Below are 13,213 nucleotides of genomic sequence, written 5' to 3'. Positions count from 1 at the left end.
TTTTTACATGCCCTCGATACTCACAGGCTCAAATACCCGTTGAACTGCCGGCCAGTCACCAGGTATATGGCAAACAAGGGGGTTTATTATATTGGACACACTGGAACCACATCCACCCACTTTATCAATGCAGGATTTCAAGTTTTTCTCAGCTAATAATGCAATAACCCTGGTCAGCAACGGTCGGTCATGCTTATTACTGCAGTCTGCACGAGGCTCGAGCTGTAGGTTCCAAACAAGGGTGGTGAGATTGGTGGGGTCCTTGATGCTAGTTTAATGCTCTCAAGTTTTTAATCTTATCAGATGAAAATTTTCCATCTAATCTGATCCGCAGAAACCGATCTTCGGAGCAAATGGAATAGCAATACTAAATTTGCTTTCATGTAGGATTGTACATCTTACTCGACAATATATCAAAAATTGGCACTACTCCATACTGTCTCAAGCGTTGCAGCTAATCATGAAATGCGACCCTCCTAGCCAGTGCTAAAGTTACGTCCCATTTGCTGATCAAGCCGAGGGCTTCACACTATCAATATCTGAGCCAAAACGAGCCAAAGTTGGGAAAAGCCATTTTCGAATGCAATGGGATCCGGAAATCTTTTAAAATTCTCTCTTTGAAATCAGGGGAATGTCACTGAAGATATCAAATCAATATCAGTCTTCAAAATTTATCACGCTAGATGAATCCTGAGATAATGCTTAGATTCTGTGCCATTTTTGTGGCGAATCATGTATTTTCAATGGACTCATGCGACTTTCTTCTGTTTTTATCGCATGCCTTAGGATCTTGGGATATTTTAAATTGTTGATCCTCCTTCATTTATGGATTCTGCCTCAGGGGAAACAACTCCTTTAGTAAGATGAGGCTAAATAATGATGCGCAGTTTTCAATGCCGATGCAATTGACCTTTTCCATACTCCATCTCCTTCCTTTGTATAGCAGAATCATTTTAGTGGCAAAGGTAGTCCCTTACTACATCAACAACCTCTGTTCTATTGTGATCACGCCAATTTTACTCGGCTATCACTTGACGCCGTTGTTGCTCATTATCTCTTTGCTGATCCGATCATCACACACTCGAACCAAAATTGAATTTCTCTGTACGCAAACTAGTAGATGAACTTCATATGAAGATATCTACGGTCTATATAATAAAAACAAGGCGGTCTCGACTTAGAGAGAGTTAGGCCACTTCTGCCGCTTCGGTCTTTGGCCGCTGCACAATCGCCATTTTGGGGGGTATAAGCTGGGTACCCCATTTTCGAACCACCCCTCTTTTGGGCTACCTTAAAAAAACTCACCATAGAAAGCAACCTTCTATTTTAAATCTTTAATAACTTTATAATTCTTGAATCAATTAATTTAAAATTTTAATATATTATTATTTATATTATATCTAAGATATATATTAAAGTTGATATTAATTTGGCTTTACATGTAATAATGAATAGACATTTAATTTGATAAGTTGCTTTGAATTATAGGATTCTAAAAATTATTCTTCAAAATTGTATAAATGATTATTTATTTTATAATAAAGGTATACAATGTATATAAAAGATAATCCTGATATAGAAAAAACGATTAATAGATTGGATATTAGTTTAAGAGTTTTTGAATATTAATCTTTTATATTAGTAAATTTGTAAAATTAAGGAGTACCTCCTTAATATTAAAGAAAGTAATTTTACATTTGGAAAACAATAAGTACAGAACTTTCTTTAAAGGAATTCAAAGATTAGGATTAAAAGACAAGTTAAGATCGATTTAGTATATATTAAAGTGTTACGACGGCATCCAACATACCGCATCACATGATCAGGAAGTCACGGGATTAGGGATTCCCACTGGATCCCACTACTCCTACCTGGTGGGACACGATGGGATTAATGGGATAATAGAGAACGAAGGTCTATATAAGGAAATAGGTTTTATTATAATATAAAGCTTCATGTTTAAGAACAATTATTAGTTTTATTATTATAATTACAAGAATTGTAATTAGTTATAACCTTATTGAATTCCTACTTGAAGTTTAATTTAAACTATTTCGAAAAAACTCTAAATATTTTTATATAATTCTAAAGATAGTTTCTATAATACTTTGAGCATTCTTTTTATTTCAAATACTAATTCAATATTAATTAATAATATAACATTCACTAATACATCTATAAGCAATCAGACATAAACACTTGATATTAATGATATCAAGATGATTAATATTCTCAAGGAAATTATCATCAATAAAACATTTAAGATTGTTTTATTAAATAAATACTAAGGAAGTCAATAGGAACTCAACATTTTCCTTTTATAACTTGAAATCTATTTCAGATTTAATAAAGATAAGTTTATTAAAAAGGAATTTAAGAATATATGAACTATATTATATCTTAAAGGAGAAATAAGTAAATAAATTTAATCATATTTGCGAGATTATTTCGAGCATGACGATTAGAATCGCATATAATCCACTCAAACAATCTTCAACAGTTTTGAAGAATTTAAAATAGAGATTCATAGAATCTTTAGAAACTTCAATAAACTAAAGGTAGCGGAAAATAAGATCTTCAATTTCAAGCAGATAGAATCAATATTGAAATATATTACAGAATTTCGAAGATATACTAAAATAATTAGATGGAATGAAACCACCATTATAAATTATTATCATAAAGGATTCAAACCAGAAATCAGATTGAAGTTAGAAAAATCTATTGAGAGTGTAAATTTGAACAATTTAATTCAGAACTTTATTGAATCAGATAATTATCTTTATCAATATTGATAAAGTTAAAGATTATATAAACTTTAAGGAAATCAAAAGTAAGAGCATTATTATAAGAATAAGGGAAGATTATATTACAATTCATAAAGATATAAAGATCTTATAGAACTTGATGCTATATATTATAAAAATAGGAATAATGATTTGGAAAAGAAATAAAGATGAGAAAATAACTTATGCTTTGAATATAAGAAAGTAGAGTATTAAGTAGTAGAATATCGAAACAAAAGAATAGGGGGTAAGAAGAACAACTTTAAGAATAAGTTTAATAAGGATCAACTTAGTGTTATCTTTACATTATAATTATATACTATTAGTATAACAGGACTAGCCATGTTATTACCAGTTTATAAAAAAGAGCTTAAAGAAGAAGGAAAAATCGAAGGTTTTTTATGGGTAAACAAGAACCTGTAGTTAGAAGAATCATAATCTATTCAGGGAATTGATTAATAAAATTATTATATATAGAAATTTGAAAATACAAATAAAGGAACTATAAATAAGGACCTCAGCATAATAAATACTAAAAAGAGTGAATTATATAAGGTTCGATATATTAATCAGTATCGAATTCTATGATTTAAAATTATTATGAATATATTATTTATAAAAAGAATTAGTATTGATTATCTCTAGTAGTTAGATAGAAAAAAGCTATAGGAAATTTTCTATCATTATACATCTAAAAGAAATGAGAATTAGGTTTTATTTTTATATAAAAAAGTAGGAGAAAAACATTGGGTCCAGGCTTAGACCATAATATTACTATTATTTGTAAATATGACAATGAAAGTTATTTAAGGGAATTATTGATATACCCTATAAAAGGACTTACTTGGTGATAGAGCTAGATCAGGAATAAGTGCTATTTATTTAGAAAAGGAAGAGCTTTAATGTATAACATTTGCCAATAAAATTACTTAGAATAGTGAGAATAATCAAATTACACTATAATTAAATGTTATAGGATAAGTAGGACAAATATACTATAAGGTTAAAATAAATGAATAAATATAATAAGTTATAATAGATTCAGGGGTTATAGGAAATTTTATTGTATTAGAAACTACAAAATACTTGAGAGTTCTACTCCAAAAGAAACAAAACCCCTATTAATTACAGTTAATTGATGAATAGCTAATAGGATCTAATGGGAATGTTTTATAGGAGACACGACCAGTATGAATGAATATGACCCAATATTCGAAGGTTATATAGCTTAATGTTGTACTATTGGGCCAACAATAGATCATTTTAAGGGTGCTATGATTAAAGGCATATAATTCTAGAATAGATTGGTTATAAGAAATAGTGATATTTAATTAGTATAAGAATGATTACAATAATATGTTTAAAGTGTTTGTGAGATATAATATACACCAAGGAGAGTTGAATATGAATAATATTGGTGGTATAGGACATCTAATTTAGAATTCTTTATTAAGAATGAAGGCTAATATACTTCCTCTATAAATATAGAAGTTAATAATATAGTAGGAAATTATAATTAAGATAGAAGAGCTTATGATATCAGAACAGTACAAAATATATAAATATGTGTTCAAAAAACCAGGGATTTATAAGGTTTTGTCAGAATACAAGCCATAGGATTATAAAATAATATTAGAGGAAGGTAAGATGTTTATGTATACTCCAATTTATTCAATATCAGTTAATAAATTGAAGACACTTAGGAAATATATTAATAACAATTTGGCTAAGGGATGGATCAGAAAATCCATATTCTAAATAACAAGTCTAACTATGTGGATATCTAAAAAGAATGATACTAAGAGACTAATTATGAACTATAAAAAGCTTAATATGCTTATAAAGAAAGATCAATATTCATTTCTATTAACTATAAAATTAAAAGATCAATTAGACAGAGCTATAATATTTATTAAAATGAATTTATAAAACGAATACCATTTAATTAGAATAAAGAAAGACAAGGAATGAAAAACCGCTTTTAAAATAAGATACGGGCTATATGAGTATTAAGTTATATTATTTAGGCTAATTAATATACCAGCTACTTTCATAAGACTTATAAACAATATATTGTTATAATACTTGGATACTTATTATATATACTATTTAAACAATATTCTAATATACTTAAACAATAAGGTCTAATATATTAAAGATATCAATAACATTCTTGAAAGTTTAGTTAAAGCCGATTTACTATATAAATTAAGTAAATATAAATTCTATATTATAGAAATAGAGTTTTTAGAATTCATTATATTAAGCTAAAGGTTTAAGATAAGTAAAGATAAGATTAAAGTAGTACTTAAATAAAAGCAGTCAATCATAATTAAAGAAGTACAATTCTTTTTAGAATTTGTCAAATTTTATTGAAAATTTATTAAGGGTTATTCAGGAATTACTATACCCTTGATCATATTAATCAGAAAAGATTAAGAAAGCTTTAAATGGATTATTAAGATGTAGGAGTTATTTAAAACGCTTAAACAGGTAGTGGCCGAGGATTCAATACTGTTAATATTCGACCTTGAGAAGTAAATCATAATGGAAACGAATTCTTCAGATTTTACTATAGGTATAGTTTTGAACTAATCAGGACAAAATAAGAAATAGCAATTAATTGTATTTTATTCTTGAAAACTATTATTAGCCGAATTAAACTACGAAATATATAATAAAGAATTACTAGTGATAATCGATGTATTTAGAGAATAGTGAGTTTATTTGGAAGGGTCAAAGTACTTAGTACAAGTGTATATAGATCATAAGAACTTGATTTATTTCATTATAATGAAGTAATTAAATAGATAATAGGTTAGATAGTTAGAAACTATAATTAATTATAATTTTAAAATTTCATATGTTAAAGGATTAGAAAACGCTAAAGTTAACGCTCTTAGCTGAAAACCAGAATATTAAGAAAATAAGTTGTACAAATCGTACGCTATATTCAAGAAAGAAGACGAATCACTAATTTATAATGCACCACAGCTTATAGTTATGTATATATTAGAAGATAACCATCTTAGAATCAAAATTTAATTACATTATAATAAAGATGCTACAGCTATATATATATATAAAACAATAGAACTAGGATTTATAATAGAAAATGAGATTATATACTTTTATGGGAAAATATATATTTCGAATTAAATAATTAAGAAATTTGTGATGGAATAATATGGATTATTAATATACGGATATTAAGGAATTACAAGAATATTTATAAGATTATGGGAAATTAGTTACTTTTTACGAATGAGAATAATAATTGAAAAAGTTATTAGAAATTATAATATCTATATACAAAATAAGTCCTTTAGATATGCTCTATATAATTAGCTTTAAACCCCAAATATGTCTTCTTAGTTATAAAAGTTCATTACATGGGACTTTGTAATCAAACTATCATTTTTGAAAGATTTTATTACAGAAGTTGAATATAATGTAATACTTAATATAATAAATAGACTAACGAAATTTATATATATAATATTATTCAGAAAAATATGGGATACTAAGCAACTAATATATATGTTTCTTCGAATTATAATAAGTATATATAAAATACCAGATAAGATAATCTTAAACAAAGATAAACTCTTCATCTCGAAATTCTAGACTACCTTATTAGTACTTATGAGTATTAAAAGAAAGCTATTAACAGCCTTTTATTTACAAATCAATAATCAGATAGAAAGGATTAATTAGATAATGAAAATATATCTTAAATACTATATAAATTATTGATAGGACAATTAAATAGAGCTATTATTTATAACATAATTTGCATATAATACATCGAAAATGGAAACCATAAAGATTACACTAGCATATACTAACTTTGAGTTTAATTTTAAAGCATATCAAATATCAATATTATAGAAAGTTAATGCTGAATTAGTAATAATATAAGTCGAAAAATTAAAGGATTTATAAGAACAGCTTATTTTCAATCTAAAATTCATATTATTTAGAACAGTAGTATATTATAATACAAAACATAATATGGAATTTATGCTTAAAGAGGGGGATAAAGTTTATTTGTTATAATGAAATATTGAAACCAAGAGATTAAGTAATAAACTCGATTATAGGAAACTAGAATTATTCAAGATTAATAAGATAATAGGAATCGTTAATTATTAATTAAAACTATTAAATATAATGAATATCCATTCAGTATTCCATATATCCTTGCTCGAATTAGTACTATTAAGAGCGCCGAATACATTATTAATGGAAATCGAATCAGTCAACCTAAACGCTATATACAATATCAAAATAATACTAAATTGTAAATATGTTAGAAATATAATTAAATATTTGATCAAATAATTAAATTATTTATATACCGAAAATTCATAGGAATTAAGAATAAATCTTAACTGCTTTGAGAAGTTGAAGGTGTTCTATTAGTAATACTTGAATCTGTTTAAAAGGAAGAAGAATTTATTGAAACTAGGATCGAAGGATTCAAGGAAAAAGAATCGAAAATAAAGAAACCTGTTACGCCGGTCCATCCTCGGTACCGCGTCACATGACTCTTAGCACGTGATGGACCCTGCATGACAGGCATAACGGAATGTAGGTCCATACAGACCAAAGGTCCAGGACCTCTCTAGGTCCTGAACGCTCCAGTACAGTACGAAGGTCTATATAAGGGAATGGGATTTCATTACAATGTAGAGCTTCGTGCTCAAGAACAATCATTAGTTTCATTACTATAGTTACGAGAATTGCAACCAGTTACCAACCTTATTGAATTCCTACTTGAAGTTTAGTCTAAACCACCTCGAGAGAACTCTAGACACTTCCACGTGACCCTAGAGGCAGCTCCCGTAACACTTTGAGCACCCTTTCTGCTTCAAGTACCGATTCAATACCAACCGCCAGTATGGCAGCCAACAGTTCTTCCAGAAGCCAACAGGCCCCAGCAAGCAACTTCGACGATGTCGAAATGACTGATGCTCCCAAGGAGATCACCATCAACGAAACACTCAAGATTGCATTACCAGACAAGTACCAAGGAAGTCGACAGGAACTCGACACCTTCCTATTACAACTCGAAATCTATTTTAGATTCAACCAAGACAAGTTCACCGAAAAGGAATCTAAGAGTATTTGGGCCGTGTCATACCTCAGAGGCGAGGCAGGCAAATGGATTCAACCATATTTACGAGACTATTTCGAGCATGACGACCAGGATCGCATGCAACCCACTCGAACAATCTTCAACAGTTTTGAAGGATTTAAGACAGAGATTCGTAGAATCTTCGGGAACTCCAATGAGCTAGAGGTAGCGGAAGATAAGATCTTCAACCTCAAGCAGACAGGATCAGCATTGAAGTATGCTACGGAATTTCGAAGATATGCTGGAACAACCAAGTGGGACGAAACCGCCATTATGAGTCACTATCGTAAAGGACTCAAACCAGAAGTCAGACTGGAGTTAGAAAGATCTGCCGAGAGTGTAGACTTGAACGACCTAATCCAGGACTCCATCGAATCAGATGATCGTCTTTACCGATATCGACAAAGTCAAAGATCATACAAACCCCAGGGAAATCAAAAGCAAGAGCGTTACCGCAAGAATGAGGGAAGACCACGTTACAATCCACAGAGATATGGAGACCCTATGGAACTCGACGCTACGCACCACAAAGGTGGGAATGATGATCCGGAAAAGAAACGAAGACGAGAAAATAACTTATGCTTTGAATGTGGGAAAGCAGGGCATCGGGCAGCAGAATGTCGAAGCAAGAGAACAGGGGGCAAGAAGGGCAACTTTAAGAATAAGTTCGGCAAGGGCCAACTTAATGCCACCTTCACGCCACAATTGTGTGCTGTTAGCATGACAGGGCTAGCCACGCCACCACCAGCTTACGAAGAAGAAGAAGAGGTCGAAGGCCTCTCATGGGTAAACAAAGACCCGCAGTTAGGAGAATCATGGTCTATTCGGGAAATTGACCAATGGAACCGTCGTATCTGGAAATTTGGAGATACAGACGAAGGAACTATGAACGAGGACCTCAGCGTAACAGACGCTGAAGAGGGCGAATCGTATGAGGTTCGGCACGTCGATCAGCATCGAATTCTATGGTTTGGAATCACTACGAACACATCATTCATAGAAAGGATCAGTACCGATCACCTCCAGTGGCCAGACAGAGGAGAGCTATGGGAAGTGTTTTATCACCACACATCTGAAAGAAATGAGAATCAGGTTCTATTTTTATGCAGAAGAGTAGGAAAAGAACACCGGGTCCAGGCTCAAGCCATATTACCACCACCAGTTGTGGGTACGATAATGAAAGTCACTCAAGGGAACTACCGGTACACCCTATGGAGGGATTTACTTGATGACAGAGCTAGATCAGGGACAAGCGCTGCCTATCTAGAAGAGGAAGAACCTCGACGTGTAACATTTGCCGATGAGATCATCCAGAATAGCGAGAATAAGCAAATTACACCACAGCTGAATGCTACAGGACAAGCAGGACAAATATACTGCAGAGTCAAGATAAACGGACAAATACAACAAGCCATGATAGATTCAGGGGCTACAGGAAATTTTATTGCACCAGAGGCTGCAAAGTACTTGGGAGTCCCACTCCAGAAGAAACAAAACCCCTACCAATTGCAGTTAGTTGACGGACAGCTAGCAGGATCTGACGGGAACGTTTCACAAGAGACACGACCAGTACGAATGAGCATAACCCAACATTCGGAGGTTATACAGCTTGACGTTGTGCCATTGGGCCAACAACAGATCATCTTAGGGATGCCATGGTTGAAGGCACACAACCCAAGAATAGATTGGTCACAAGAAACAGTGACATTTGATCAGTGCAAGAACGGTCACTATGACACGTTCAAGGCGTCCGCGAGACGTAACACGCGCCAAGGAGAGTTGAACGCGAACAACACCGGCGACGTAGGACACCCAGTCCAGGGTCCTCCATTAAGAGCGAAGGACAGTACACCTCCTCTACAAATGCAGAAGCCAACGACACGGCATGAAATCGCAATCAAGGCAAAGGAGCCTATGATACCCGAACAGTACAAAAAATATAAACATGTTTTTAGAGAACCAGGGATCCATGAGGCTTTACCAAAACACAAGCCATGGGATCATGAAATAATATTGGAGGAAGGCAAGATGCCTGTGCACACCCCAATTTATTCAATGTCAGCCGATGAGCTAAGGACGCTCAAAGAATATATCGACGACAATTTGGCCAAGGGATGGATCAGAGAATCCACGTCCCAAGTGGCAAGTCCAACTATGTGGGTACCCAAGAAAGATGGTACTAAGAGACTAGTTGTGGACTACAGAAAGCTCAACACGCTTACAAAGAAAGATCGATATCCACTTCCATTAGCTACGGAATTAAGAGATCGATTAGGCGGAGCAACAATATTTACCAAGATGGACCTACGAAACGGGTACCACTTGATTAGAATGAAGGAAGGCGAAGAATGGAAAACCGCTTTTAAAACAAGATACGGGCTATACGAATATCAAGTTATGCCATTCGGGCTAACGAACGCACCAGCTACTTTCATGAGACTTATGAACAATGTGCTGTCGCAATACTTGGACACCTGTTGTATATGCTACTTGGACGACATCCTAGTATACTCAAACAACGAGGTCCAACACATCAAAGATGTCAGCAACATTCTTGAAAGTTTAGCCAAAGCCGATTTGCTATGTAAACCAAGCAAATGTGAATTCCATGTTACGGAAACGGAGTTCCTAGGATTCACCGTATCAAGCCAAGGGCTCAAGATGAGCAAAGATAAGGTCAAGGCAGTGCTTGAATGGAAGCAGCCAAATACAGTTAAAGAATTACAGTCCTTTCTAGGATTTGTCAACTTTTACCGAAGGTTTATTAGAGGATATTCAGGGATTACAACATCCTTAACCAACCTAACCAAGAAGGATCAAGGAAGTTTCGAATGGACCACCAAGGCGCAGGAGTCATTCGATACACTCAAACAAGCAGTAGCGAAAGAGCCAATACTGTTAACCTTCGACCCTGAGAAGCCAATCATAGTGGAAACGGATTCCTCAGATTTCGCTATAGGCGCAGTTTTGAGCCAACCAGGCCAGAATGAGAAATGACAACCAATCGCATTCTACTCTCGAAAACTATCACCAGCCGAATTAAATTACGAAATATACGACAAAGAATTACTGGCAATAGTCGATGCATTTAGAGAATGGCGAGTTTATTTGGAAGGATCGAAATACCCAGTACAAGTGTACACAGATCATAAGAACTTGGTTTACTTCACCACAACGAAGCAGTTAAACAGACGACAGGTCAGATGGTCGGAGACCATGGCCAATTACAATTTCAAGATTTCATATGTTAAAGGATCAGAAAACGCTAGAGCCGACGCTCTTAGCCGAAAACCAGAATACCAAGAAAATAAGTCGTACGAATCATACGCAATATTCAAGAAAGAAGGCGAATCACTGGTTTACAATGCACCACAGCTTGCAGCTACTCATATATTGGAAGACAACCATCTCAGAAACCAAATCCAATCACATTACGACAAGGATGCTACAGCTATACGCATACGCAAGGCAATAGAACCAGGATTCACAATAGAAAACGAAACCATATACTTTCATGGGAAAGTATACATTCCGAGTCAAATGACCAAGGAATTTGTGACGGAACAACATGGGTTGCCGGCACATGGACATCAAGGAATTGCAAGGACGTTTGCAAGAATCCGGGAAATCAGTTATTTCCCGCGAATGAGAACGATAGTTGAAGAAGTTGTTGGAAGTTGCGACACCTGCATACGAAACAAGTCATCACGACATGCTCCGTATGGTCAGCTCCAGACCCCAGACATGCCTTCTCAGCCATGGAAGTCCATCACATGGGACTTTGTGGTTAAACTACCACTCTCAAAAGATCCTACTACAGGAGTCGAATACGACGCGATACTCAATGTAGTAGACAGGCTAACCAAATTTGCATATATGATACCATTCAAAGAAACATGGACTGCTGAACAACTAGCATATGTATTCTTCAGGGTCATAGTAAGCATACATGGAGTACCAGATGAGATAATCTCGGATAGAGACAAGCTCTTTACCTCGAAATTCTGGACTACCTTATTAGCACTTATGGGTATTAAAAGAAAGCTGTCGACAGCTTTCCACCCACAGACAGACGGTCAAACAGAAAGGACCAATCAGACAATGGAAGCATATCTTAGATGCTATGTAAATTATCGACAAGACAATTGGGTAGAACTATTACCTATGGCACAGTTCGCATATAACACATCGGAAACGGAAACCACAAAGATAACACCAGCACGCGCTAACTTTGGGTTTAATCCTAAAGCATATCAAACACCGATACCACAAGAAGTCAATGCCGAATCAGCAATAATACAAGTCGAACAGTTAAAAGATTTACAAGAACAGCTTGCTCTTGATCTAAGATTCATATCATCCAGAACAGCAGCGTACTACAATACGAAACGTAGTATGGAACCTACGCTTAAAGAGGGGGATAAAGTTTACTTGCTACGACGAAACATTGAAACCAAAAGACCAAGCAATAAACTCGACCACAGGAAACTAGGACCATTCAAGATTGATAAAGTAATAGGAACGGTTAACTATCGATTGAAATTACCAGACACAATGAATATTCACCCAGTATTCCATATATCCTTGCTCGAACCAGCACCACCAGGAGCGCCGAATGCGCCATTAACGGAAATCGAACCAGTTAACCCGAACGCCATATACGATGTCGAAACAATACTAGATTGTAAATACGTCAGAGGCACAATCAAATATTTAATCAAATGGTTAGATTATCCACACACCGAAAATTCATGGGAACCAAGAACAAACCTCAACTGCCCTGAGAAGTTGGAGGCGTTCCACCAGCAATACCCGGGTCTGCCCAGAAGGAGGGAGAATCCATTGAAGCAAGGATCGAAGGATCCAAAGAAGAAGGGTCGAAAACGAAGGAATTATCACTGAGACCAGCGACAGAGGCAGACGCCATTTCCTTTTCTTTTTCCACACGCTCATTCTCCAACTTTTCTCTTCCCTCTACTTCTTCCAACTCATCCATTGTTTTCAGACCTCGGCGAATCATTTCAGAGGCGCGATTGCGAAGGAAGCGCTGTTGTTTGTCCAAACGAAGGAGTTTAGATAAAGTAGCCTCGCGCTCTTGATCTAATCGTTCTTGCTCACGAATAATACTCATCATATCGCCAGCAGAGGGACCAGCTATGTCGCACTTCTGCCCACGACGAATACATTCGCTACAGCGAATAGAATTTTCCTTGGAAATTATACAACGACGAGAATGTTTGTCGCAATAAGTACACGAAGGCATAGTGATGCCACAAGCTTCAATCAG

Source organism: Botrytis porri (genome assembly GCF_014898465.1).
Source record: "Botrytis porri strain MUCL 3234 chromosome Unknown BPOR_008, whole genome shotgun sequence".
In the NCBI taxonomy this organism is placed as follows: domain Eukaryota; kingdom Fungi; phylum Ascomycota; class Leotiomycetes; order Helotiales; family Sclerotiniaceae; genus Botrytis; species Botrytis porri.
Note: the sequence above shows the minus strand (reverse complement) of the source record.